General features: G+C 50.1%; 1 pseudogene; it reads left to right on the forward strand.

Moving 5' to 3' along the window:
- LOC141191445 (armadillo repeat-containing protein 1-like) lies at positions 1-26,658 on the forward strand (annotated as a pseudogene).

A 26,658-nucleotide genomic window follows, 5' to 3' on the forward strand; every position in this document is an offset into this window, starting at 1 on the left:
ATGACGTCCAGGAACCATAAGGAGAGAGATGTGATTAGTCTGATGTGATAAGGGACTCCCTCAGTCATCTGGAGTGGGGCGGAAAGAAGCCAGCTGAGTACATCATCAAATTAGCTGGGTCTCTCCCAATAGTCTCCGCCTGGTTTTTCAAACCTACCTGTCTGCAATCGCACAGACAGGCTCTGATTCATCCTGCCCGTGGTTCGAGCAGCATGAATCGAATGACAGGCCCCCTTTACTATTGAAAAGCCTGCTCAGGATTCATTTGTGGTAACAAAGAATTGGCCATTCATTAGTTACATAAAATAGAACATAATTGGGGGAACACTATAACTTTCACACTTGAAGCCAATTTTCTATATAACGGTATTACATCTTTTACAGGCAATTCACTAATTGTGTGAAAATCCTAATCACTGTAAAAGACCGAGGAGTGAGCTAGGTATGATGGTGAGCCTGGAGAACATTAAGAACAGGTAAACTCATTGCGTGTAATGCTGGGGCTGAGCTTGTGTACAGCTGTCGTGAAGTATTAGCTGGTAGTAGTGGTGTCCGTACAAAGTGAGTGTACATCCAGCAGAAATGCTGTCACTGTAATGCCCTGGATGTCTGGGCACATGGGCCTGTGTTTTTGGGTAGTCCTCACTGCATTGTATGCCTTGGCATATGTATCCTTGTTTGGACAACTCTCTCTGTAGCCAGTCTTTTGATGATCTTCATATTTTTCATACAAATTGTCATGAATTAAATGTAGTCCACCATTAGCTCTAGTGTGTGCACTAGACAAGCGGGTGTTGTGTATCTAGAACAATTTTCCATTTTGTAATATTTAAAGGGGTCTTCCATTTTCAGGAAAGTTGTCCTTACACGCAATTTATTGTAATAAAAACGAACTGTATTATGCATCCTCGAAGGGTCCAGTGCTGAGTGCTGCTTCTCCGGGTGTCTGTCATTGTCTGCAGTGCCGTCATCACGTCGGCAGCGCTGAAGCCAATCAGTGACCTCAGCGGCTTTGTCCTTGTAGACAGCATGAGCCGCTGACCTTACTGATTTCCTGCAGCGTTGTCGTCGTGATGTCAGTGCTCCAAATAATAAAATAAGAGCCATGGTGAAGACTCAGCAGTAAGTATAGCACAGTTTCTTTGTTTCACAACAAATTGCACCTTGGGACACAACTTTCCTGAAAAAAAACAGCCAGACAAATAATAATAAACTCTTTAATGTTTATTAAAGGGGTTGTCTCAAATTTGCAAGTTAATATTGCAAAGTGCTTGTAAAATCAGGGCAACTTTGCAATTTACTTATACTTTCCTCTTTGTTAAGAACAGATGGATTTTTCCTTCTAGTTTACAGCTTATCGCCTAGGTTATTGTCCACTTCTGCAGTGGCCGATTTCCTAGGCTGCACTGATGGCGGCTTTTCCAATGCGGAAAGTGTGTTTTTTGGGTGAGCTGCTCAGTCATGCCGCTGGAAAGAACCGTCAGTCTTCAGAAGAGCACTGCTCCCTAGGAAGCTAGGAGGCTGAGAGGTGGCGCACTCCTGAAGAAAGAGGATGATACAACCCCTTTAATCAGTACTTTTTATAGTGACCTTTTCCAGAACAAGATGACAACAGAGCTCTCCTGTGATATATGGATAAATTCTATTTTTTTTCAGTGACATGAATAATCGTAGCAAAGTACTCGCCCATCAGATTCACGTGTCATTAGGTGTGCCAGGTCACTTGCATACACCAGAAACCAAGAACAAGCAAAACAACCTACAGTTCTTCATTCCAAGTGCAAACAAAAGAGCCAAAACCATAACACTCCACATCCATGGACTTGATGATCTGGTAACGGTCATCTGTTTGATATTGCCATACTGCACACAGAACTTATTATAGCCTCGATCCACTTTTTAAAAGGGCGTCCAAGATTTTTTTTTTTTAAAGAATGGCTTAAAATATCTCTCTATTCAGGTAAATATTAAGCTACAAAATTCCGCCTAATTTATTTTGTTTAATTTTTTTTTTTTTTGCAGGAAGAAGTGAGCACTATGGACTTTCAGGATAGGAAATACCTATGTTAAGAAACATTATTAAAGGTGAAAGGTGTCATCAGCTTTACATTTCAGACACCAATCAGAAGGTGCACTGTGCGAGTGAAGCCAGACCTGGTCACAGAGGTAGGAGAAAATGAAAAAATATTTTAACTTGGGATTGCTGTTTTGTGGAGAAAAAAAATTACACTGCTGTCGCACCAATTTTCATAAAACAGAGTGTGGTGGGTTTTAGTGGGAGGGATTGATGTAAATTGTAGCGGAAATTTGAGTCAGTTCATAAATGTTGGAGATTGTGTTGGCGCATCTGCAGCACAAGATGTGCCAAATTTATTATGAGGCATATACCATATTTTTCGGACTATAAGACGCACCCCAAATTTTGGGGTGGAATATAGAAAAAAATATATTTTTATAAGATGGGGGTCCGTTTTATAGTCTGAATAGGTACAGTATCTTATCTGGGGGGCAGTGGAGCGAAGGTCACAGGAGGCAGGGTCCTTCAGGAATCCGGTGCTCCAGCAGCGGGGAGTTGCGGTGGAGCTGGATTGCAGGGCCCTCTGTGGCGCCCCTGAGGGTTCAGTCGCCACAGAGTTACTGCGCCTCACCCAGAGGTGTGGTATCTCCTTCTCTCAGGTAAGGATGGAGTACTGCCCGGGACCCCAACACCTGCACTCAACACCACACTACTCCAGGCCGGCTGGAAGGGCCTTATGCACTTGTTTTGCTTCCCCGTCCCTGGCTGGAGAAGGGGGAACCAAAGAGAGGGGGAACCATGTAGTGGATGTGGGTGGAGGACGTAGTTCAGGGGAGCACTTTAGGAAGATATAAAAAGGGAAGCCATCTTAGAAACAGCGTTCAGTTCAGTCGGAGAGGAAGCAAGAAAGAGGAGGGGAGCAGAGTCTCTTCAGGAGCTCTGCTCCATAGTGGGGTCTAGTAAGGAAGGCCCAGGAGGGGAGCAGAGGAGTAAGGCTCCAGTAAGGAAAGGGATTCCAGGGGTATGGAAGGAGCAGGAGGCCACCCGTACACCCGAATCTGCCAGGTGTCAGAGGGATCAGGCCGCAAGAAGGGAACCGGTCCCTGGACTGGCCGAGTACTCCACGTCTCAGCCAGAAAACCGGAGGCTTCTGCACTTCCAAGGTGCAGTTGCCATACTCTCATCTAAGCCACCGAAAAGGGCACCAAGTAGGTCTGGGATCTCAGAGTACCCGTTCGGGACTTTGTTTGCGAGGTGCAGGGCAGGAGGGAGAAGACAAAGCGCGGGAAGTCGGTCAAGAAAGGAACATACAAAAATGGGGTCCCGTTAAGCGCTTCTCATATACTAGAGAGAGTGCTGAACCCCTGTCTGGCAAACGCAGTGCGACGCGGGAGGCTGACACCCGTACAGTGTACCTGAGGAACCTAAAAAGAACTGTGAGTAAACTCGGATGACTGCACTCCACTGCCTTTGTCAGTTATTTTCGCTGCGCCATCTCTCCTGCACTACAACCCCCAGCATTACCATCAACCCTGCACTGCCCTGCAGCAGAAGAGTTGGCTGGGGCCCGGTGGCTGGCTGGGGCCCGGTCCATGGCTGGGGCCCGATCCATGTCTGGGGCCCAGTCCATAGCTGGGGGCCTGGCTGAGGCCCGGTCCATGGCTGGGGGCCTGGCTGAGACCCGGTCCATGGCTGGGGGCCTGGCTGAGGCCCGGGGCTTGGCGATCGGGCGTGGCTGCGCGCCACTGAGGCCTGCCTGGGGACCGGTGGTGGTGGCAGCGGCAGCAAAGGAGGAGGAGGTGAGATGCTGCGAGTTTCTGTCTGGGAGAAGGTGCGGGATGAACTGGGTGCAGGCAGTGTCTAGCTGCGGGCTTGGGCAGGTGAGCGGCGCAGGTTTCCGGTGTGTGCGGCCATCTTCCTGAAGCTGCTATCTACATGAAAATGGCTGCCCGAGCTTCAAGTCAGCGCATGCGCCGGCTCGGGCGGCCATTTTCCTGCGGATCACAGCTTCAGGAAGATGACCGTGCACACTGGAAACCTGTGCCGCTCACCGGCCCAAAGCCAGACACTTCCCGTATCCAGTCCAAACCGCGTCTGCCCCCAGCCAGACACCCGCAGCATCTCACCTCTTTTGCTGCCACCACCACCACCGGGTTCTTGAAGGAGGGAGGCCCCGCTATCTCGCTCCACCACCACCGCAGGTAAGCAGCGTTTGGAACATAAGTCGCACCCCCCATTTTCCTCCCAAATTTGGGGGGGAAAAGTGCGTCTTATGGTCTGAAAAATACGGTACATCTGAGTAAGCTTGATGCTTGTTAATCCAGTAAGCAAGCTTCTGTTTAAAGGGGTTCTCCTCCAAGAACGTAATAAAATGGCCCCGTCACATAATTTAAATGCAACCCTTTCTACTCGTCAGGACTGGCTGCACTCTGAAAAAAACACTGCTTCTGAGACCTGTGTGTCAACTGACAGAAGCTGTATCGTACGCACACATACTTACATGATCTGAGGGGAAGCCTGTGACTGAAGAAGAAGAAAATCTTCTCTTCAGCTGACTGAGCACAGATGACTGAGACTGCATACGAATATCCTTTGTATTCAGTCAGCCAAGAAGATTTCTTTTTTCTTTCTATTCTCTTCTCTCGATTTCTTCGCTCTTCCTGACATGTGACTAGGACATGCTGTGTTTGAATTGTTATTGCGATTTCATTACATTCCTGGAGCACCCCTTTAACAACCTAGTCTATGAAACTTCACTCAACTTTTTTTTTTTTTTTCTCCTCGCCAAAATTGGAAAAAAAAATAACCTGTCAAAACAGGATGCCTATCCTTTCGCTGTACCTTTTATTGTGCAAAGTAAATGATCCATCTGGAGCTTGCTCTTGTAGCCTTTATCATGTGTCCTGTTTCATCTGGTTTTAAAAGTAAATCTGACAAAAAGTACTTTTTAAAAGGGTGCAAGAAATTAACTGGATTTTCCTAGAAAGGGTTCACAGATAGAATAGTGTTAGTTACGGAAGCTGTCTTGTCCAGTGTTGCTATTAACCTGCAGCTATAGGGTTAATCTTCAGGTTAATATTGTTATGAAGGTTCCCTGCCATAGTGCTGAAAGTGCTTGCCTAGGAGAAAATGTAACTTTATTTCTCCCAGGAGCCTGGGACTTTCAGTCATGCAGGTGTATTAGTAGAAATGAGTCACTGCTCACAGCACTGAGCGGAGTGGCTGTGTCCAGGCCCCAGCACTGACTGACTGCTAGCTTTGCACTGATGCATTGCTGAATACGGGGATATGCCATCTCTCTTAATGCTGTGAGTAGTGACTGTAATTGTTCCAGTAACGCCTGTGACGCGCCCCCTGGGCCGTGTGTGGAGGAATACCCGGAGCCGGGTCTCTGTGTGATGCTAGGGGTTGTAGTCTCCGTGGCGGAGACCCGGTCCCGTGGCTCAGGGTAGTCAAACCAGTGGCGGATCTGTTTACTTGGTTTTGTAATGTTTAAATGTCCGACTACGCCACCCATGGATTGCGGTCACTGAAAACCGCCGCTGCGGGGCAGACCGCTGAGGCTGATGTTGTGTGCGCAGCAGAGGGTAGTATAACTCCCCACGGGAGGAGTATAGCCTCAGGGCAGCGTGTGTAGATGGTGAGGGTTGTGGTACATGGGCGCAGCAGAAATGACTCCGTGCAGTGCAGTTCAGGGTCTTTACTGTTGGTAAGGAAGGAGGCCCTGCCGGGAGTACTGGCTAACATTAGAGGCCTGGTCAGTCTGTGAGCAAACAAGAGTCCCCCTGGCCAGGTGGAGGTGTAGGCCTTCCCGTCTGACTGCACTCTTCCTGACTACCCTGCTGTAGTCGTGTAGTAGCCCACGTCCCTGAGTGTACCGTGTGGTGCTCACCCGTAGGGCTGGTGACTTGGGTCTTTGGTGCCTTCCGCTCCTCGATGGCGGTGCCGGTCCCTTGCGCGTGACTTAGCCTCCGGGCTTTCTATGGCCAGAGGACCTGAAATCCCCTGCCAGGTGGTTTCTGCTGCTGGGTGTAGAATCCCCACAGCCTCGGACTCCGGTGTCCGGTTCTCTGCGTCTTCTGCCAGGACGAGCTCCGCGTCTCCAGTCCCTGGTCTTCAGCTACTGGCTCCTACAGAGCTCCTTGCTGCTGCTCTGTCCCTCTCTCTGGACTAGACTAGACTAACCCCGCCCTAGCTCCAGTTTATAAAGGGCAGGTTCCTTCCCTCCCTGGACTGAGGCAGGAGGTGTGGCATGCAATAATGCTCCTGACCAGGAAAACCCATGCTCGCTCTCAGACATGGTATTTCTACCACTGTGGCAACCAGACCCCTGGGGTACCACATTCCCCCCTAGTAAATTTTAGTACTCCGAGACTAAACACATTTATAACAACATATATAAGCAATAACACAACAACATATGTACAAGGAGTTCAGTTTTTATAGGTCACGGCGCTTCCGTAACCAGGTGTCCATGTCACCAAAGATGCATTTTGAGGGACCCGTCCCAAACCCTCCTCGTAGGCCCTGGGGTGGCTACAGGGCATAGATGATCCGGCGTTGGACCACATCTTCAGCCACCTCCACGGGTTTTTGTTCTGTGGTCTGGCACAAAGGGGGCACTTAACAGGTGCAACTATTTACAAGGTACAGATCCGGTTATTCATTGTCTATAACCTGTCAGTCCATAAACCCTGTCAGGTAACTAGAGAAACATAATTAGTATTCGGGTAACAAACATAAAACATTTTAACATTTGCAAAATACAGGTATTTATCATTTCTTTTTCTAGATTCTCCAGCAAGCGGGCCTCTGACCTCTAGTGCTCCTGGTTGACCTACGTAACACACTATCTGGTGGTGTTCTTTCTGGGTCCCCTATTTCCACCCCTTGTGTAGTGGGCTCGCTAGTGTCTGCACTACAGGTGTTTGGGGATGTTACGGGTAGGCTGGGCAGCTTTCTGCATACTCTTTGGCATACCACGGGCACGGCAGGCTCACTACTAGCAGAGGGTTGATTCTCCTGGGCTGCTGGTATGGAATCTTCTTCCTCCGGGGCCGGTTGCTCTCCCAACACTACTTGCTCTTCTGTAGGCCCTTGAGGGGCTGGCTGAAGAAAGGTAAGGACGGGTACCACAATAGCGTTGTTAATCTGTGTCCAGGACCGGGGAAATTCTCCGAGTACTGTACTGACCATTTCTTCCCTTTCCTCTGCGGGTTGAGGGCTATCTTGGTCTTCATCAGTGCTTTGCAGCTGCTCGGGACACTTCTTCAGGTGGTCTCTGGAGACAGTGGCTGTGGTCTCTCCTCCATCCTTACTGGTAATGCACACTTTCGGATTTTCATGACTTGAGGGCAGTACTGTGTACAGGTCTTTCTCCCACTGGTCATCCAACTTATGGAGCCGCTTTTTCCTCTTCAAGACCTGCTCTCCAGGCACCAGGGGAGCAGCGGGAGGATGCTGGTTGTAAGTCCTCTCTTGCCTTTCTCTTGCTTGAGACAGACTTCTCTCAACACTCTCCTGCACTTTCCGGTACTGCTGCTGCCGTTCTGTATCCCAGTCTGCCTCTGGCGAGGTGTCCTCAGGTGTCAGGACTCCCATATCCAGGTCAATAGGCAGCTTACCAGGTCTTGCTCTCATTAGGTAAGCCGGGGTGCAGTTGGTGGAATTTACTAGGATGTGGTTATACAAGTCCACCAGATCAGGCAGTTTTTCAGGCCACAGACTGCGTTCTTCCAGGGGCAACGTTTTCAGCAAGTCTATCACCACCTGGTTCATCTTCTCACACAATCCATTGGTTTGGGGGTAATAGGGCATTGTCCTTATCTTCTTGCAGCCATAGAGGTTGCAGAACTCCTGGAAGACCTCCGCTTCGAAGGCTGGACCTTGGTCAGTCAACACTTGCTCCGGATACCCGTGTGGACGGCAGAAGTGCTGCTGGAAGGCTCTGGCTGCTGTTTGAGCTGTTAAGTCCTTGACAGGGACCACCACCAGGAACCGGGAGTAGTGGTCTACGATGGTGAGGGCGTAGACGTACCCGGACCTACTTGGAGCCAGCTTCACATGGACCAGGGCTACCAGTTCTAGTGGCTGCTTGGTAATGATGGACTGCAGGGGAGTCTTCTGGCTGGCATGGTCCTTTCTTCTCAGGTTGCACGGGCCGCAGTCTCTGCACCATCTATCTTGCCCCTCTCATGCCTACCCAGAAGAACCGTTCACGCAACAGGAACTCCAACTTCTTCCATCCAAAGTGCCCTGCTCCGTCGTGGTATGCCTCCAGGACCATAGCCGCGTCTCGTCTCCGGACCACTACCTGCCAGGTCAGCTCATGTGTCCGGGAGTTGACAATCCTCCGGCACAGCTTCCCCTTGTAGAGAAACAGTTTACTCTTCTCCTTCCACAGCTGTTTGGTTTCTTCCGGAGCGTCTGGGTCAAGGCGGGCACCAGCCTGTGTCAGCATCTCTTTTACCAGGTGGACGGCTGGGTCACTGTCTTGCGTCTCCTCCCAGCTGTAGTGGGGTAAGGGATTGAACGTGGCAGAGTGCCTGTCCCTTACACGGTGGGAATACTGGGTAATCCCACGACGGTGGAACGCAGGGAGTTCAATCTCTTCCAGTTCTTCTGGATCTTCCACCCATCCGGCAAGTTCAGCATCCTGGACAGGGCGTCTGCGTTCGCATTTGTGCGTCCCGCCCGGTATTTGATGGTGAACTCATAGTTGGGTAGGCGGGCCACCCATCTCTGCTCCAGGGCACCAAGTTTTGCAGTGTCCAGGTGTGTCAACGGGTTGTTGTCCATGTACACGGTGAACTTGGAAGAGGCAAGGTAATGTTTAAAGCGCTCTGTCACTGCCCATACCACCGCGAGGAACTCTAGCTTGAAGGAGCTGTAATTTTCAGGATTCCTTTCTGCTGGCATAAGCGATTAGCCGTTCTCTGCCCTGTTGCATCTGGGATAGTACGGCTCCCAGCCCCACGTTACTGGCGTCTGTGTGGAGGATGAAAGGCTGGCCGTAATCAGGGTAAGCCAGGACCTCATCCTCCGTGAGGGCCATCTTCAGCTGGCGGAAAGACTCCTCTTCCCGCTTGTCCCACCTGAAGGGCGGCTTCTGATTCTTGGTCTTTGACTGACTCAACAGGAGATCTTGCATAGGGGCTGCCATCTTGGTGAACCCGGAGATGAATCTTTGGTAGTAGCCTACCAACCCGAGGAACTGCCGCACTTCCTTTATGCTGGAGGGTTTTGGCCAGTCCTTAATCACTGTGATCTTATCAGGGTCTGGAGCTACTACGTCAGCACTCACCACATGTCCCAGGTACTGTACCTTTGGTTTCAGTAGATGACACTTGGAGGGTTTCACCTTTAGGCCGTAGCCTGCCAGGGCATCAAACACCTCTGCCAGGTGTTTCAGATGGTCCTCATATGTTTTGGAATACACGATGACATCGTCTAGGTAGAGCAGGACCGTCTCAAAATTCCTGTGCCCTAGGCAGCACTCCATCAGCCGCTGGAAGGCTCCTGGTGCGCTGCAGAGCCCGAACGGCATACAGTTGAATTCGCTGAGACCCATCGGGGTGGTGAACGCGGTCTTCTCCTTGTCAGCCTCTGCTACAGGAACCTGCCAGTACACGCTAGTAAGATCCAAAGTGGAGAAGAAGTTAGCAGACTTTAATGCAGCTAAAGATTCCTCTATCCTAGGTAATGGGTACGCATCTTTGTGTGTGATACGGTTGACCTTTCTGTAATCGACACACATTCTCATAGTGCCATCTTTCTTTTTCACAAGAACTAGTGGAGCTGCCCAGGGGCTACAGCTGTCCCTGATTAACCCAGCCTCCTTCATTTCTCGCAACATTCCCTTGGCATTCTGATAGTGTGCAGGGGGTACAGGTCGGTATCTTTCCTTTATGGGTGGATGGTCTCCCGTGGGGATGTGATGTTCTACCCCCTTTACTTGCCCAAAGTCTAGCGAGTGTTTGCTAAAGACCCTTTCGTACTCCTGCACCACCTGGTAGACTCCCTGTTTTTGGTGTGAGGGAGTGGAGTTGGTGCCCACATGCAGCTTCTGACACCAGTCCTCCATTTGTTTCTTGGAGCCGTTACCCTCCTCTGGTTGAGATGGAGGCAAGGGTTCCACGGCCGTTTTGGTTAACAGTGAACAATTTGGCTAGTGTGGCATACCGGGGCAAGTATACTTCTCTTTCCCCAATGTTTAGGATGCGGACGGGTACCCCCCCATGGGGTACATCGACCACCCCCCGTGCTGTCAAAATGGTGGGCCTACTGTCTGAGTAGACAGGTTCTACCATGGCTTGGTAGTCCCTTTCTCTTAACCCGATTGCAGTCCGGCACCAGATCACCATCTCACTCTTTGGGGGCATGGCGATAGGGAACGGGTCGCTCATCCTAACACTACCAATCTCACCACCAGACAGTTCTACCTGTTGCCTTTTCATCAGGGCTCTGATCTCTTTTTGTAAGACACGCTGCTGGCTGGAGCTGGCGTTCATCGCAACCTGCTGTAATATGACAGTTATCTCTACAAGACAATTTTCAATAACATTAGTACCCAAGGTTATCTTAGGGTGGCTTTCACGACGGTCAATGTCCACAATAATCAGTCCTTGCGCTGGCAGTCCAACTTTACCAATTTTTATGGTCACGTCCTTGAATCCCACCTACGGTACGGGCTGACCATTGCTGGCGATGATGCTCAAATCGTCATCTGGGTAGCGGGTAATATCCGAGTCATTCCAGTACCGCTTAAAGAGCACATAGGGGATGGTGGTTACTTGTGACCCGGTGTCCAGTAGTGCACTCATAGGGATGCCATCCAGCACCACGGGTAAAACCGGTCGTCCCCCTACGTACTTATCACGCCAGCTCGATGGGCCTGAAGATCTTATGCCTGGGGGTCGGCCCTCTGCCCCATGTTGGGCCCGTTTAAATGACAGTACCTTGCCATATGTCCTGGTTGGTTGCAGCGGCGGCAGATGGGTTGTCCGTCCTGGTCGTAGCGGTTGCTTGGCCTTCCTCTGGATGATGGGATCCTCCTCCATCGACTCCAAGGGACGTCCTCCGGACTGGAAGCCGGCTGGATCTTTCCTGGGGAAGACACCTGTAAAGACTGCACAGTTCTGGTTAGCGCGGCAACGCTTTTGGTCAGTTCTTGGACCTGATGGTGCAGGTCTGCAGCCCGGGTTTTGTCCAAAGCCTGTGCATCAGCTCCCACAGGCTCTGCAGACAAGGGCGCCGCCTCCTGGTGGTAGGTGATAGCAGGGCGCCTGTGGGTTACAGAGCCACCTGGTGCCGGTTCTCGGAGCACCCAGATGGCCCTGTCTTTAAACTGCGCAAAGTCTAAATCAGGGTTCTGGAGGGAAATAACACGCAACTGGGTTCGGTGGGCGCTGGACAGTAGACCCTCAATGAACTGTTCAGTCAACAGCTTATCCTCATTCTGCACACTGTCAGGGTCTGCCTGCTTAATGGCTCTCAGGGCCTCCTGCAAATTGAAAGCTTAGTCCCGTATACTGTCTTGTGCCCGCTGCTTGCATCCATAAAATTTTAACTTGATCTCTGCTGAGGTGCGGGTATCAAAAGTGTCCTTTAGACGGGCCAGTATTTCCTTTACAGTCCCCTTTCCCCTGGCTGACCAGGACTTTACTTCTCTTTGGGCTGCCCCGATTAACTGACCTGTCAGGATGCTCACTTTTTGTTCCTCTGACAGGGGGTATACTTTGAATAGGCTATACAGTCTTTCTTTAAAGTCACTCAGGGTATGCGACTCCCCTGAGTACTGGGGTAACCATGCCGCTCCTGGGATATACGGCATCGTGAAAGGCATCACTGCGGCAGCAGCCGCGCTGGCGGTGGGAGCTCCCTCCATTCCTGGTGTCTTCCTCCCCCCTACTTAACCGTGGCCTACCTTTCGTTGCTTTTTCTCTGTAGGCCGCGGCTCCGCAGTCGATCGTCGGGGGTCGAGGACCTTGCGTCGCGCGCTGGTGACGTCGGCGTCCGCGGGGCTCCTTCCAGGACCTTGCACAGCGTCAGTGCGTAAGGTGGGGCTTCAGCTCTCGCGCGCTTTTGGTGTCCACACCCCACTTCTTCCAGCGCGGCGTCCCGGAAATGGCGCCCAATGGCGGGAAAATGGCTGCGGATGGTGGGAAAATGGTTGCGGATGGCGGGAAACTTCACCACGGTAAGTATCACAGTCTTTCTTCAGGCACGCAGTACCCGGTGGTTGCGGGCACAAAATCCTGCTGACTACGCCAAAGTTGACGCGCCCCCTGGGCCGTGTGTGGGGGAATACCCGGAGCCGGGTCTCTGTGTGATGCTAGGGGTTGTAGTCTCCGTGGCGGCGACCCGGTCCCGTGGCTCAGGGTGGTCAAACCAGTGGCGGATCTGTTAACTTGGTTTTGTAATGTTTAAATGTCCGACTATGCCACCCATGGATTGCGGTCACTGAAAACCGCCGCTGCGGGGCAGACAGCTGAGGCTGATGTTGTGTGCGCAGCAAAGGGTAGTATAACTCCCCACGGGAGGAGTATAGCCTCAGGGCAGCGTGTGTAGATGGTGAGGGTTGTGGTACATGGGCGCAGCAGAAATGACTCAGAGTCCGTGCAGTGCAGTTCAGGGTCTTTACTGTTGGTAAGGAAGAAGGCCCTGCCGGGAGTACTGGCTAACATTAGAGGCCTGGTCACTCTGTGAGCGAACAAGAGTCCCCCTGGCCAGGTGGAGGTGTAGGCCTTCCCATCTGACTGCACTCTTCCTGGCTACCCTGCTGTAGTCGTGTAGTAGCCCACATCCCTGAGTGTACCGTGTGGTGCTCACCCGTATGGCTGGTGACTTGGGGCCTTTGTTGACTTCCGCTCCTCGATGGCGGTGCCTGTCCCTTGCGTGTGACTTAGCGTCTGGCCTTTCTATGGCCAGAGGACCTGAAATCCCCTGCCAGGTGGTTTCTGCTGCTGGGTGTAGAATCCCCACAGCCTCGGACTCCGGTGTCCGGTTCTCTGCGTCTTCTGCCAGGACGAGCTCCGCGGCTCCAGTCCCTGGTCTTCAGCTCCTGGCTCCTACAGAGCTCCTTGCTGCTGCTCTGTCCCTCTCTCTGGACTAGACTAGACTAACCCCGCCCCAGCTCCAGTTTATAAAGGGCAGGTTCCTCCCCTCCCTGGACTGGGGCAGGAGGTGTGGCATGCAATAATGTTCCTGACCAGGAAAACCCATGCTCGCTCTCAGACAAGGTATTTCTACCACTGCGGCAACCAGACCCCTGGGGTGCCATACCTGCATGACTGAAAGTCGCCAGTATCGGGGAGAAATAAAGTTCATATTCTCCTGGGAGACTCGCCGCCGCTGGGCACCTGCTAACCTGCAGGTTAATAGCATTATTCGACCTGACAGACAAAGAAAACCTGATCTTCCAATAGGTTTTTTTTTTCTATCTAGATCTATTTTTTATTAAATAAACACTTCTAGAAATATGTATTAATAACTATGTAGAGAAAGAAAGTGGGGTTTAGGGGTGCTGGTGGATATAGTCAGTATTACTTGCAGCAAGAAGTGAGGGGCACCATATACCCCATAGGTAATGGATCATTGGTCCTCCCTGCTCTCCGTCTTCAACTTCGGTCACGTGACCACCTAAGACCTGAAGCTACACAGGTCCTTATACACAGACGCCCCTCTACTTCCGGACGCTGCATGCTGATGCCGGAGTCTCCGGCCTGGACTCCGACATCCACCAGCTCCTGCCTCGCTCTGCCAGCAGTACACCTCTGCACTGCATCAGGAGGAAAGCCGCAACACCACGGATCAATAACTACTTAAGGTACCGCACTGCCTCACCAATGTTTTCAAGACAGCTGCCTATATAGGAACTTCCGCCTATGGTACACACTATAGAGCCAAAAGGCTCTCTGGACACTACAGGGAATTCTTATGCCTAATTCTAAAACTGAATAGCCAACCAACGTTTGTACCTCAGACTAACAGGAACAGGAATCCTGCAGCCAAAATATACCGGCCAACCAGCCCCCCTAGTATAATTAAATTTACCACCTAAACCAGCCAGTGGTAATTTTATTCTATATTTTATAAACTATATAACATCAGTACGAGGGATAAATATACTCTTACTAATTAACTCACTTCAAGTCCCTACAGGTTAACACAGTGAAATTGTGGACTAAACTGTGACCGAAGTAGTCATACTTACCATAGAACAAGCCGTTGGGTAGAACTGAACCAAATAGAGTTCACCTAATCAATCATCATTTCTTTACTGGTAACGTATTTTACCCTATCGCAATTTGTGTATTATATGTTTTGTCAGGTACATGTCTATTTGTCCAGATCATACCTAATGTTACCATTTAGTCCCCACAGTAAACTACCTCTCTAGCCATACAAACACAAGTGGCTCCCCGGAACACCAGGATCAATAATCAAAACCCACTCTTCAGCCAACTAAAACAGGTAATTATCTAGATTTACTGTGTGGCGCCCTGCTGCGCATTGGTGCCACAGAACCCAGAAGGGTGCATGGATGGACTTCTCCACAAGAGGCCTTCACACATTCACACATCTCCACCCTACCACCTCACACCAGCAGAGGGAGCCCGTTAGGGATATATATATAGGGAGGGTGGAGCCAGGCAGCTCAGTTTGTGTTTTAGTCTGAAGTGAGTTCAGACAGGTCCTACTCAGACACAGAGAGGGACAGAGCTCAGAGTTGAGCTGAGAGCGTGCTGACGCTCAGAGAGCAGCGAAGAGGCAGCACGCTGGCTGCTGTGCTTAGGCAAGCCAAGGCCTACAGCACGTGTGAAGGCCTAGTGAGGGCCCTGAGTGGCCGAAGGCGAGAGGAGAAGGAAGAAGTAGTGAGGGGGCAGAGGAGCATACCAGGCTCACCCCGATATATATACCGGACACCGTCTCCGCGCCTACAGGGACCCTTTACACCCAGTAGGAACCACCGGAACCCCTGGAGGACTACAGTTCCCAGGTTCACCAAACGCTGATTACAGTACCAGGGCTAGGAGTCACGGAGGCCCCAGCATCCAAGGAGAGTGATCTCCAAGAGAAGGCCCTACCACCAGGTCAGCAGGTGCAAAGAGAGACAGTAACCAAGCTAGGCCTAGCTCCAGGCAGGTCAGAAGCTTAGCGAGTAAAGCCACGGATCAGGAGGCCCTATACCCGCTCACTGGGGAGAGTCCAAAAGTGCGCCCTTCGCCCGGAGTACCCTGGACCGTGCCTGCACCATCACCAGTAAAGGTACTGAAGCTTACCCCCGTGTGAGTGTCCGTCTTTCCTCCGGGACCGTCCTGCCGTCTGTCCCCTGCACCACCATCCATTACACCCAACGCTGCCCTGGAGCTATCTCTACTTGTGGAGAGCCACACCATCCCTGCTGCCATCACACCAGCTCCAGAGGACTGCTCCGCAGCGGCGACACCCCTTAGCTGCATTCCACAGGTGGCATCACGAACACTTTCCCAAATCCCCTATAAACTATTCCCCCTTTTACTGACCGCCCTGGGTCACGGACCGGGCAAGCTACCGTGATATTCTCCCAGCAACCAGAGGCCCGGCTGCCGAGTACCCCACAGCCCAGGGGGCGCGTCAATTGTACTAAGATAAAAGAGGGGCCAAACAACGTCCCTTAATCCAGTTGTTTTTTCCCTTTCAGCTGGTCGCCCTGTATACAGCTGACCAGAGACGCCTACCTACTCTCAAATAGAACATACACACCACCTAATTGTGCTCCAGGTATATACGGTCCACTTCCTCAAAAGGTAACCTGATAACTCATCTGAAGCAGCATATTATAGCAATTGTATATACCCTTCACAAGTATCCACACGCCTTGGATCACTCAGAAAGACCCACTAAAGTGAACCTCAACCCTCAATACAGTGGTACCTCATATTCTCAACAGCAAAAAATTCCCCAGCCAAGATTCCCCTTCCCTCCCCTCTGCCCATGCAATTTATCATCCCTATCTATGAATTTTAATTATTGCTTTCTATGAATTTTTACTTCTAAATTGAATAAACCGCTTTTATCAACCAATCCTCTTGTATCTTTCCTGAACTCAGTACACTAGCGCAGTAGTCCTTTAACAAATGTATGAATAACTGGCTTGCGCACACTTGACTCTGCCCACTTACCAAGAGTCATACACCATGTACAGTAGTCGGATTAATAGAAATATAGCACAATGCAGAGTTATGGGACTTGTTTTATGCAGCATGGAGATATGTCAGAAGAGCGGACAGCTAGCTGTAAACGACATGATACTGTCTTGTCGAAATCAGATTCTCATTGTTCTGCCATGTGGAAATAATGGTATCCTTCAAAAAGCAGGTGCGTTATGAATACAAAACACTTAAAGTGAACCTGTAATAAAAAGAAAATGCAATGCGATCTGAGCGCACCAGGTTATAGAGAAGGAGGAGATGAGCAGAATGATATGTGATTTTGTGAGAAAAGATTCAGTATAACCTGTGATTTATTCATTTATTTATAGCTCTGCTCTCTCTGGGACTTCCGGTCCAGTGGGCGGTCCTATCAGTGACTGACAGTTATTTCTCTATGCACACTTATACACAGATAGCTGTCAGTTATTGATAGCCCCGCCCACTGGACCATACATGCCAGAAAGAGCAGAGTATTAAATGATGAAAACACAGGTTATACCTAGTCTTTTCTCACAGCACTATACATCAATCTGCTGAGCTCCTCCTGCTTTATAACATGATGCCTGCAGATTATACTGCATTTTCATGGTGACAGGTTTACTTTAAGGTATGTGCACACAGAGTTTCATTTGTATAGTAAAACAACTTGCTGTTCATATGTTCAGTCTTTTGAACACGTTTTTCCTCTTCAGGTTTTAAAAAACACCTGGTGGGAAACAAAGTGCATCTCACTTCTTTGTAAGCGTTTCCTGATGGAAATCACTCCAAACTAAGCGCTATCCAATCAAAAGACTGCAAAAAAATACCTCTGCCGAAATGATTCAAAGCTGCTACAAGAAAATAATCTACGCGTTGTTTGGCGAGTGTTTCAACACGTTACAGATACTCCATGTGCACATAGCCTTACTCTACCAATTGATCAGTTTAATTACAGAAATTAACATTGTGTTATTTGTGCACATTTTAGCAAGCAAGAAAAGGAAGCTCTGACAAGAGGCACAGTCGGTCTGCTAGCTAGTTCTATGCATTCAGCAAACAAAGATGGAAAAGTCATGGAATTATGACAATCACAGGATGGATAGATATGTTACTAGCACATGTTGACAAAATGGAAGCAAATTTTTCAAAACCGCTCGATTTATTCAGCATGGAGTATGAGTGCCACATGCAGAAATACAATTACACACCTCAGCTGCTATCAGGGTAGTTATTAATGGTTGTCTAAGAAATGTTCTGTTACGCTGAATACACTTAGGCACTCAAATCATCAAGATCCGCTGCTGGCAGCTCCCTTTGTAATAGACAATGACATCCCAGATGTGATCGATGGAAGACATTTCCAGAGACCCTGCAGGCCATTGCAGCATGTTTAGGCCTCATAGGTTTCTCAAAATGGCATGAGCAGCATGGGTCTTGGTGATGTCCTGTCCATTGTTTAATTTGCATATCATTAACATATCTGTCAATCCTGTGATTTCCATAATTCTACGACTATTCCTTCTTAGTGTTGCAATTTCAGTGTTGGGGAGTGTATATTCTAGTGGGGTATGTCTTCTTACGTAATATTTCAGCTTCTACAGATCTGAAGTGTGTTAGGAAGTCGTCATGGTTACAGTAATCTTCTTACAACATTTGTCATTTTCTTTTTGCACCCTCTCCCCATGAATGTGACTCGCCCAGGGGGATATGGGAGAACTCGGTACCCGGGCATTTACCTTCGTTGTAGGATGTCATGACAGTCGGCTCCCGGGCCCGTACTCTGGGGTCTCTCTTGAAAAGGGGCTTTGTCACTTGATAGAACGGTTAGCAGTTTTGTCTTGTGACGCCACCTGTGGTTTCTGGTAATAGGTAACCAGCGCTGCTGCAGACCTCTGGGGCGGTTGACAAGGCAGCTGAGTTGGAACGGCTCCCCACTGGTGGAGCGGGCCCCAGGGCAGTGTGGAGGAAGGGATGCAGGTGAGAGGGGGCCAGGTCGGATCAGGGGGAATGACGGACACGCACACAGGAGATTCACTTTGGTACCTTCCCTGCTGTAAATAACAGGTTCGATCCAGGGTACTCGGTAGGAAGGGTGCACTTCTGGACTCTCCCCAGTGAGCGGGTATAAGGCCTCCTGGTCTGTTTCTTCCTCTCTCTAAGCTCCTGGCCAGCCTGCAACTGGGCCTAGCTTCTATGCTGTTTCACTCTCTCACCTGTCGGCTTGGTAGTAGGACTTTCTTCTGGCTACCACGATCCCTGGACGCTGGGGCCTTCGTGGTTCCTAGTCCTGTAAATGGATTTAGCATCAGGTCGACCAGTACTTGTAGTCCTCCTGGTATGCCGGTAATCCCTACTGGGTGTAGAGGACCCTGTAGGTGCGGACCCGGTGTCCAGTTTGTATTCTGGGGTGAGCCTATGATGCTCCTCTGCCCCCTAGTCACTTCTCTCTGCTTTGCCTCCGGCCACACTCGGGGCCCCCTCAGCCTTCAGCACGTACTGTAGGCCTTGGCTTGCCTCAGCACAGCAGCCAGAGTGCTGCTTCTTCACTGATCTCCTAGCGTCAGCACACTCTCACTACCTAACTCCACCCTCCAGTATATATATCCCTAACAGGGCTCCCTCTGGTGGTATGAGGTGGAATGGTGGAGGTGTCTGTATGTAGTGAGGGCCTCTTGTGGAGAAGTCCGTCCATGCACCCTTTTTGGTCCTGTGGTACCTGTGAACAGCAGGGTGCCACGTTCCCCCCTAGTAAAATTCAGTACTCCTTGACTGAAGCATTTTGTAACAGGTTACAACAATAACAATTATAATAACAATAATATATTTTCTTAAAGTTACAGTGAGTTCCATAAAACAGGTGTCCATCTCACGGATAAAGATGGAAATCGAGCAGCATGAGGGACCTGTCCGAAAACCCTCAACATAGGCCCTGGGCGTGGCTGCAGGGCATAGGTGATCCGACGTTGGACCACGTCTTCCGCCACGCCAAACGGGTATTTGTTCAGTGGTCATCTGTTGCATACAATCAATAAGGGCACTTTAATAAGTGCAACTATTTACATGACAGTTTTTGGCTGCTCACAGTCCTCAGCCTACAAGTCTTTATACCCTTATGGGTAACTGGGCAACACACATATATAACTTTTTCAGTTCACACAATAAATAATAGTAGGCAATACCCAACTGGGTAACTATTTACACTTTAGGCATTTTGTATTTTAATCCCTAAACCTGGCATGGATTTGGCCTTATGTGCTGCATTTGGATCTTCGTAGCACTGGAGTGATACTGGTGTCTGTGTATGCACTATCTGCTAACCTATCAGATTTACATGTGGGTAAGTTATAGAAATGCCTCAATCTCTCTATAGGACTGGCAAGTGCACTGTTTACTGGGCCTTCAGGCTCTGCTTCAACTGGTGACCCTCCTCTTACTGGGGACTCTTCCTGTTCCTGAGCAGGTTCTTCTAGGGCGCTTACAGGTTCTACTTGTGGTGGAGGTTCTTCTGGTTGCTGATAGAAGTGTATCACTGGTATGATAACTGCTCCATCAAGTTGAGGAGAGTCCACAGGGAAGTCTCCTAGAACTGTATGAATTACATCTTCCTTGGGCTCTTCCAATGCTAGTGTGGCGCCCCTGAGGGTTCAGTCGCCACAGAGGTACTGCACCTCACCCAGAGATGTGGTGTCTCCTTCTCTCAGGTAAGGAGGGAGTGCTGCCCGGAACCCCAACACCCGCATTCAACACTACACTGCTCCAGGCCGGCTGGAAGGGCAAGATGCACTGTGTTCTGCTGAGCCCTGTCCTTGGATGGAGTGGGGTGAACCAAAGAGAGAGGGTACCAGTAGTGGGTGTAGGTGGAGGATGCAGAACAGTGGAGCACTTATAGAGGAGGTGTATATAAAGGGGGGCCATCTTAGAAAGAGTTAGTTAGTTAGTTAGTTAGTTAGTTAGTTAGTGAGTGTGGACTCAGTGAAAGGAGAAGAGGGGAGCAGAGTCTCTTCAGGAGCTCTGCTCCATGAGTGGGGCCTAGTAAGAAGAGGCCCAGGAGGGGAGCAGAGGAGGAAGGCTCCGGTAACAGAAGGGATCCCAGGGGGTATGGTGAGTGCAGGACGTCACCCGTACGCCCGAATCTGCCAAGTGTTAGAGGGATCAGGCCACAAGAAGGGAACCGGTCCCTGGACCAGCAGTGTTACTCTAGGTCTCGGCTGGAAAACCGGAGGCTTCTGCACTTCCATGGTGCAGTTGCCACAGTCTCAACCTAGTCACTGTGAAGGGCATCAAGTAGGTACGGGAACTCCAGGTTGCCCAGAAGGACTTCAGAGCACCCGATCGGGACTGTGTGTGGGGAAGCTCAGGGCAGGAGGGAGAAGACCCAGCGCGGGAAGTCGGTCTAGTAAGGAACATAAAGAAAGCGGGGTTCCGTGAAGCGTTCCTGATATACTTGAGAAAGTGCTGAACCCCTTGTCTGGTAGATGCAGTGCGACGCAAGAGGCTGACACCCGTACAGTGTACCTGAGGAACTTAAACAGAACTGTGAGTAAACTCGGATGACTGCACTCCACTGTCTCAGTCAGTTATTTTTGCTGCGCCATCTCTCCTGCACCTCTAGCCCCAGCATCACCACCATCAATACTACACTGCCCTGGGGCCCGCTCCACCTGTGGGGAGCCGTTCCAACCCAGCTGCTCTAACAACCGCCCCAGAGGTCTGAAGCAGCGCTGGTACCTATTACCAGAAACCACAGGTGGCATGACGAACACTTCCTAAGAACTACAAATCCCATATAAAAATATTTTCCTTCCCCTTTTTGTTGACCGCCCTGGGCCACGGACCGGGCCGCCGCCACTGTGACATTTCCCTTCCCCAGCATCTATAGGCCCGGCACCGAGTGACCCACAGCCCTGGGGGCACGTCACTATAAGAGGTACTTCTTCCCCCTGTGTCTTCAGTAGACCTGGGCACAATTTCAAGTGGTATCTTGAAACTGTTGCGGTTGTCTAACCTCCATTTTTGCTGATCAGGCAGGTTTTGCTGTTGTCAAATCTGCAATTTAACACAGTGTAGGGCTCTCTTTCCCACTGGTCATCGAGCTTGTGACCTCTTCTCTTCCGCTTTAGCACTATTTCTCCAGGTGCCAAGGGTTCTGCTGGTGCATGCTTATTGTACTGTTCTTCTTGCCTTTCCCTTACTCTGTTTAGACTGTCTTCGACACAGGCCTGTACTTTCCTGTACTGCTCTTGCCGACTTGTGTCCCAGTCTTCAGTGGACATATCTGGAGTAGGTTCTACCACTCCGAGTTCCAGGTTCATGGGCAATTTTCCAGGTCTTGCTCTCATGAGTAGAACTCACAGGTATGTGGTTATACAGGTCTACCAGGTCAGGTAGTTTATCTGGCCACTGGTTCCTCTCTTCCAAAGGTAAGATTTTCAACAGGTCTATGTTGTTCATTTTCTCGCACATACCGTTGGTTTGAGGGTGATACGGCGTAGCCCTGATCTTCTTACATCCATACAGGTGACAGAATTCTTTAAATAGCTCGACTTCAAAAAGGCAGGGCCTTGATCTGTGAGCTCCTTTCCAGATATCCATGGGGTCTGCAGAAGTAGGCTTGGAACGTTCTTGCTGCAGTTTCTGCTGTCAGATCCTTGACAGGGGCTACCACCAGGAACCCGGAATAGTGATCCACCATAGTCAGTGCATAGGAATAGCCTTATCTGCTGGGTGTCAGTTTGACGTGATCCAGAGCGACAATCTCCAGTGGTTGGGTTGTTTTGATGGACTGCAAGGGTGCTTTCTGGCCGCCGTAGTCTTTCCTTCTGAGGCTACAGGGTCCACAATTCCGGCACCACCTTTCTATGGAGCTCCGCATTCCAACCCAATAGAACCGGTCCTTCAGCAGGGTTTCCAGCTTCTTCCAGCCAAAGTGACCTGCTTGATCCTGGTAGGCCTCTAACACCATCTGGATGTCTGTCCTGGGTACTACAATCTGCCACGCCATTTCATGGGTTCTGGGGTTGACATACCTTCTGCACAGCTTCTCTCTGTAGATGAACAGCCGGCTTCTCTCATTCCACAGTTGTTTGGCTTGTGGAGGAGCATCCTTCTCCAGGTGAGTACCTTCTTGGGTTATCAGTCCTTTGATGAGGTTGACAACCGGGTCACTGTCCTGGGTTTCCTTCCAGTTGTGATGAGGTAAAGGGTTTAGTGTCTTACCACGACATCTTCTGGAGGCGCGCTGCTCGTGGACCATTCCATTTCTGTGGAAAGCAGGTAGTTCAATTTCTTCGAGATCCTCCACTTCATCCTCGGTGTCTGACTGGTGGGGTATTCTTGACAAGGCATCAGCATTGGTGTTCTTGTGACCTGCCCGGTACTTGATTGTGAACTGGTAATTCGACAATCTGGCCACCCAACGCTGTTCCATGGCTCCCAACCTGGCTGTTTCCAGGTGTGTCAAGGGGTTGTTGTCAGTAAAGGCTGTAAATTTAGTTGAGGCTAGGTAATGCTTGAATCTTTCAGTGATAGCCCAGACCAAGGCCAGGAACTCCAGCTTGAAGGAACTGTAATTCTCCGGGTTCCTCTCAGTAGGGCGAACCTTCCTGGTGGCATAGGCAATTACCTTTTATCTGCCGTTTTGCTTCTGGAATAGCACAGCTCCCAGTCCCTCGTTGCTGGCGTCGGTGTACAACAGGAAAGGTTGGCTGTAGTCAGGGAAAGCCAGGATTTCTTCACCAGTTAGGATCTCCTTCATCACTGCAAAGGATTCAGCCTGTTCCTTGCCCCACTGGAATGGGGGACTTTTACCTCTCTTGGACTGTCCTACTAGGAGATCTTGTAAAGGTGCTGCCTTTTTGGTGTAGTCCTTTATGAACCTCCTGTAGTACTCGACCAGTTCCAGAAACTGACGTACTTCCTTGATGTTTCTCGGTTCAGGCCACTTCTGGATGGCAGTGACCTTCTCCGGGTCTGGTGCTACTCCCTCTGAGCTGACTATGTGCCCCAGGTACTGAACCTTCCGTTTGAGCAAGTGGCACTTGGAAGGCTTTAGTTTCATCCCATACCGGGACAATGCTTCAAATACCTCCACCAGGTGCTTCAGATGGTCTTCATACGTCTTTGAGTACACGATAACGTCATCCAGGTATATCAGCACTGTCTCGAAATTCCAGTGTCCTAAGCAACACTCCATCAACCTCTGGAACGTTCCAGGGGCGTTGCAGAGTTCAAACGGCAAACTGTTGAACTCACATAATCCCATAGAGGTGGTGAAAGCTGTCTTCTCCCGGTCTTCCTCAGCAACAGAGACTTGCCAGTACCCACTAGTGAGATCCAATGTGGAAAAGTAATTGGCAGATTTTAGTGCCGCCAGGGATTCCTCTATACAGGGCAAAGGGTATGCATCTTTATGTGTTATTCAATTAATTTGCCTGTAATCTACACACATCCTCATGATACCATCCTTCTTCCTGACCAGGACCAGGGGAGCTGCCCAGGGGCTACAGCTATCCCTTACCACCCCTGCCCTTGTCATGTCATGCAACATTTCTTTCGCTTTCAGGTAATGCGCTGGTGGTATGAGTCTGTAATGCTCCTTGATGGGTGGATGATTACCTGTGGGTAGGTGGTGTTGTACCCCTTTGACCCTTCCAAAATCAATTGAGTGTTTACTAAACACCTGTTCATATTCCTGAACCACCCTGTAGACACCGTGTTTTTGATGGACAGGAGTGGCGTCAGTTCCAACATGGAGCTGCTGACACCATTCCTCCAGCTGAGCTTTGGAGTCATTGTCCTCCACCGTGTCTGGTGGGGTCAAGGGTTCCACTGTGTGTATAGCATCATTATTCACAGTATACAATCTGGCAACAGTGGAGTATCGTGGCAATTTGACTTCTTCCTCCCCCCCATAGTTTAGGAGGCGTACGGGCACCCTTCCATTGTGCACATCAACTACCCCTCTAGCAGTTAGGTCTGTGTTCTGAGTTAACGGGCTCTACTACCGCCTGGTAGTTCTGTCCCCTGAGGCCTATTGCTGCCCTACACCAAATCAGCATTTCACTTAGCGGGGGAATCACAATGGGTATCGGGTCTGTCACCTGTACAATACCAATTTCACCACCTGTTAGTTTTACCTGTTGCTGGTACAGGAGGGCTCAAATTTCTTTCTGGAGCACCTTCCTCTTCCCTGGTTTGGCAGTGTCAGCCATCTGTTGGAGTAAGAACAACACTTCTCCCAAACAATTACCAACAACATTTGTACCAAGTATCATATATAAGTCTGTATCGCCAGGGTTAGACTCTACTACAATCAGTCCTTGGTCCTTTAGTTCTGCTCTTCCCATCTTCACTGTCACGTCCTTAACCCCGACTAGGCTAAGAGGAAGGCCATTGGAGGCATACACAGAGAGGTTTGGGTTTGGCGGGTGGAGTTAATCTATGGACCAGTACCTTTTGTAGAGGACATCAGGTATGATGGTTACCTGTGATGCGGTGTCCAGTAGGGCAGGTGTTGCGATGCTGTCCAGCACAATGGACAGGAAAGGTCTTCCTCCCACGAACCGGTTGTACCAGCTTGATGGGCCTGGTCGGTCTACTCGTGGGTGTCGGCCCTCGGCCCCAGGGTTTGCCCGTTTAAATTACAGGTCCATGCGGGGTGGCCTGCCTTGTGGCAACAGTAGCAGACGAATTCTCTTGGAGGGCGACGTTGATCGTTGGTCCTCCCCCGGGGTGGTGTTGTCCTCCTTCTTCTCCTCATCCAGGGGACATCCTCAGGGCTGTCGGCGAGTAGGATCCTTCCATCCGTCTCGGGCTCTGTCTGTAGCTGCAGGGCGCTCAGGACAGTGGTCAGAGTTTTACTTAACTGACGCACTTCAGAGCGCAGACTGTCCAGCTCGCAAGGGATGCAGGTGAGAGGGGGCCAGGTCGGATCACGGGGAATGACGGACACGCACACAGGAGATTCACTTTGTACCTTTACTGGTGTAAATAACAGGTACGGTCCAGGGTACTCCGTAGGAAGGGTGCACTTCTGGACTCTCCCCAGTGAGCGGGTATAAGGCCTCCTGGTCTGTTTCTTCCTCTCTCTAAGCTCCTGGCCAGCCTGCAACTGGGCCTAGCTTCTATGCTGTTTCACTCTCTCACCTGTCGGCTTGGTAGTAGGACTTTCTTCTGGCTACCACGATCCCTGGACGCTGGGGCCTTCGTGGTTCCTAGTCCTGTAAATGGATTTAGCGTCAGGTCGACCAGTACTTGTAGTCCTCCTGGTATGCCGGTAATCCCTACTGGGTGTAGAGGACCCTGTAGGTGCGGACCCGGTGTCCAGTTTGTATTCTGGGGTGAGCCTATGATGCTCCTCTGCCCCCTTATCACTTCTCTCTGCTTTGCCTCCGGCCACACTCGGGGCCCCCTCAGGCTTCAGCACGTGCTGTAGGCCTTGGCTTGCCTCAGCACAGCAGCCAGCGTGCTGCTTCTTCGCTGATCTCCTAGCGTCAGCACACTCTGACTACCTAACTCCACCCTCCAGTATATATATCCCTAACAGGGCTCCCTCTGGTGGTATGAGGTGGAATGGTGGAGGTGTCTGTATGTATTGAGGGCCTCTTGAGGAGAAGTCCGTCCATGCGCCCTTTTGGGTCCTGTGGTACCTGTGAACAGCAGGGTGCCACAAATGTAGATGGATTACACAATTGTTCTTGTTCACAATGTTTAACCTCGGCAATCGCAGAAACAAAAGTTCTGAAGGCACAGCAGGTGATCAAGAATGACTATGGTAAAGAGGTACGCTCAAACACATTTTTAGCTGATGGTTTGGTATCTAAAACAGTTAGGCTTGGGCTAGCCAGCAACTCTGCTCACATAGCCAAAAACATTTGTGCAACTTACTGTTGTGCTGTTTTAGAGATGTGGTTTGACTGACAAAAACCACAGGCAGGTTGCCATAAGATCGCATGTGACTTCTGCTTTAGTTCATTTGCTTGGTCTGGTACCTGGACACCGAAAGAACCTGTTGCTCTAGTAAAACCAGAGTGAGTGTTCCCATGTGTGATCGTTGTCTTCTGTGCTCCATTTGCGTAGGTTTATGTACCGCTGCTAACTACGAACAATCAAGTGGAAAAGAGCCAGTGCTTGCCAGACTATTTGCTGGAAGAGGAAAGTCCTCAGAAAGATCTAGAAAAAGCTCTAGCTCATCCAGCGGCAAAGGATGAGATCCAAGGAAGCTGGTTATTATTTATTGGTGACGTACAGGAAACGTTCAACTGTGTTACTACCCGGAGAACTGTGTACATATCGTCCTATATGTATTTTATATGTGATCTCCTTACAGATGAACAGAACACTAGAAGTTTCCTTATCTTTCCATTCATTTTTAACAAGAGACTACCTGAATCTGAGATACACAACAGGGTCCTCCTTAGTATTCTTATAGCTAGAAGATTCTTGGAAATTAGTGGTAGCATTCTGTAA

This window comes from Phyllobates terribilis, unplaced genomic scaffold, assembly GCF_046119375.1.
Source record: "Phyllobates terribilis strain yellow unplaced genomic scaffold, ASM4611937v1 Scaffold_44__1_contigs__length_10104851, whole genome shotgun sequence".
Taxonomy (NCBI): Eukaryota; Metazoa; Chordata; class Amphibia; order Anura; family Dendrobatidae; genus Phyllobates; species Phyllobates terribilis.